Source organism: Polyodon spathula, chromosome 3, assembly GCF_017654505.1.
Source record: "Polyodon spathula isolate WHYD16114869_AA chromosome 3, ASM1765450v1, whole genome shotgun sequence".
NCBI lineage: Eukaryota > Metazoa > Chordata > Actinopteri > Acipenseriformes > Polyodontidae > Polyodon > Polyodon spathula.
Window position 1 is genome coordinate 4,071,982 of NC_054536.1, and position 3,357 is coordinate 4,075,338.

Genomic DNA, 3,357 nt, shown 5'->3' on the forward strand with positions numbered 1-3,357 from the left:
CTATTTGCAATGAGAAAACGGGCAAATGTGTGTCTTTTCGTTCACATAAAGTCAGAAAAAAACAACATATGAATCCAAATTAACATGTATTTATACTAAAGTAATACAAAAATGACTACAAAAGATTTAGAAGTGAGTAGTTTTGAGATTTACGATTATACTGTAAATTTAGATTAGATTTTTTAGAAATGTTAAAACAGTATGTGTGATTTGTATGGAGTTCAAGAAGCTACCCTGCCAATAAATAAATAAATCATATATGCATTATAAACCAGATACTAGATAGGGATATGTGAAGAAAAAAATGGGTACTATGCCTACAACTTTAATGTTAAAGACGTTTTAAATGCAAAAGTTCTTGAATCTGCTATTTTCATTCCATTTAAATACACAATATGCACTCTACTTGTAAAATGTAAAAATAAATATCATGTTTCTATCCAAATGAAGAAATGTCCTTTTGAATTCCACCAGCGGATATCCCTAACAGTGTCATAATGGGTTAAAGGTATTATTGTGTTCCTTGTTTGTATTACTGTGTGTGACTGTGAACTGGCAGTGTCTGGCATGCCTGTATCCTCTGCCTGCATAATTCCACCCAGTAATCGCAGCTGAGAGTCGCTCACAGTTGAGAGAAGCTTCCAGCTCTGCCCCCTTACCTGGTGTGCAGAATAGACCCTGAACAGCAGGCTGGATCACTTTAATGAATATGCAAATTTATTTTATTCGATAAAACAGACTTAACAACATTATTTACAGAACTCACTGTTTTGTGAATGGGGCTGGTTGTAAGATATGCTATGACTGTGCATTCCTGGGCTTTCCAAATGAGAGCTTCTCCAGTATGCTGACATCATTGTCTTCTCTGGAAGCCTTGCACAGTGACAGTAAAATAAATATATCAGGCAACGTTTTCAGATTATCAATAATTATCATTGTTTTGTAACAAAAGTATATTTATAGAGTTACTATACTAACTTATTAGATAAACAGCACATCCCTTTTTGGCTCATTTATATTTATTGTGATGTGTCACTTCAATTATAATGAGCTGTTAGTATAAGGACAGTCTTCATCACAAGAAGATAAGACTTTTTTTCTGGCAGGAAATCTAATTTCTTTGCCATTATTATTATTATTATTATTATTATTATTATTATTATTATTATTATTATTATTATTGTAAAAGTTGTACTTCTCCAATAAAGGTCTCCTATTTACAGCAGTTTTGAATTTGAATAGTTTCCTCTCCAGTGTTAATGCATCTCCTAGAACAGATTCGAAAGAATATTACTAATTTCCCCCTTCATTCTATTTGAAAAAGTTGAGATCCACCAAGGTCCTCAATATCACAACAGAAAGGTCCAAATGGTCTAGATAGACATTGGTCTCAACGTAACAAAGGCGAAAGCAATCGCAGCAGTGATTGCTGGCCTATTTAGTCTTTTGCTTGTAGGTTAATTTCCTGAAACTATCTCAAATTCAGCTTCTTCACAACTAATTGAACTGATCAGAGGCGGCCTCATTTCAGTGTTATAATAATTTGCAAAAATTGTCTATCGCCACCTGAACTTCAATTTAAATAAGTGTAAAATCTATCTCTGAAATTGCAGAGAGAAATATTCTACACAGAACTCCTCCTATTGATATTCAGAGAAAATGACTCTGACTGCCAGGGACAAAAGTGCCATTTTAGGTTTCATCTTTTCTGGCCTGCCTGAGGCTTTTGTTCTTGTAAGTACATAGCAAGCTATAATAGAACACTGTTCTCTGCTATTGCTATGGATTAGGTTAAGAGCAGGGAAGCAGATCAATCTCAGTTCGTGATTAAATAGGTAGACTGGCACCCATTGATTTTGCTGATTATGACGCGCTCACATTGCTCCATCATGGAACAAACTAGTATGTCAGCAGCCAACAGTGCCTCCCTTGATATGTCTGTAAATTAAAACTAGAGATGTCTGCATGATGACCATGACAAACATCAGCAGTATATACAGAATAGTATAGAATAAGAATGAGCAATTCAATGTGTAATCACAATTTGATAAGCAATTCTCCAGGTGTGCAATAATGTAAGTGTGTGTGGCAAAGTGGTTGATAGCGTGCAGGTGCAGGTGATTAAAGAGCAGACAGACAATGTAATCCTGGTGCAAAGGTAATAATGGAGGTAAGTAATACAGCGGCATGTATTACTTAATTTATAATCCCGGTGTTGCCCCACAAATAATAATCCTGTTATTATTATACACCCACACAAAACACAAACACAAGTCAGTTAGTGTGTGAATTAGTGCTAGTGGTGCAAATACAGTTTTATTTGTGACTGCAGTACATACCCAAGCATTCTGTTTCCCTTTCTGAATGCCTCCCTGCAGTGTCTGGTTATTGATAGCGACAAGTCTATTACAACACTAAATTATTCCTCTTGGGCTTGGTCTAGTTCTATAGCCCCCGTTTGGTATTTGTATCCAACATTCCACTGAGTACATGGCCCTAGCTAGGGGTTTCTCCTCTTACAAGTGCTCTCTGCATCCTACGTTTTAACCTGCTATGTGCACACTTGCATATACTGCACTTCCATCTATTTCCACTGATTTCGACTTTTGTGCAGCATCTCCTTTCCAGTAATGTCTTCAAAGATGTTGTCTGTCTCCTATGATGCTGTTACTATATAGATGCCCCTCTAGTACCACATCCTGATTGATCTGTCATTGGAGATGGTCTCCCTTGTTTCTTTGAGCTCTCTTGGGTGTATGTCATCTGCACCTGGGGATTTGTTACCCCCCAGTCCTCTTAATACTTCTACTTTATAAGACCATTTCAGGATGTCAGGGGGCATGCTGTTGCGTCCTCACTGGTGAAAACTCAAAAGTAGTCATTCAATATGTTTGCTTTGCTTCATCATCCTCCCCTACATTCCCCCACTTTGCGGCTTGGAACTTGGTTTCAGGAGACTGCATGGCACACCAGGGGAGATTTGGGGTTTGATCCAGGAAAGCTGGTCTCCCGGTCTTCTGGAACCAGGTTTCCAGCCACTGTTCCTGAAAAGGTGGATTTGAGTTCCCTCAGCTTTAGGCTCATAACTTCTTCCTTTACTGTTCTTGTCTGTTGTGGTATTAGAAGTAGTGTTTGAGGTTATTTTTAATGTTTGAGGCGGAATGTGCAATTCTATATCTGTTTGCATGCCTAATATATATAATTTAAAATATATAATTTTTTTTTTCTGTGCAGACATTTCCTTACACTCTATTTGCTTTGCTGTGGTGTTATCATTTTGTATATTTGATGCTTTTCTTGACAGATCCAATAAATTGGTCCTGCATTTCCATCATGATGTTTCTGAACAATGCCTGT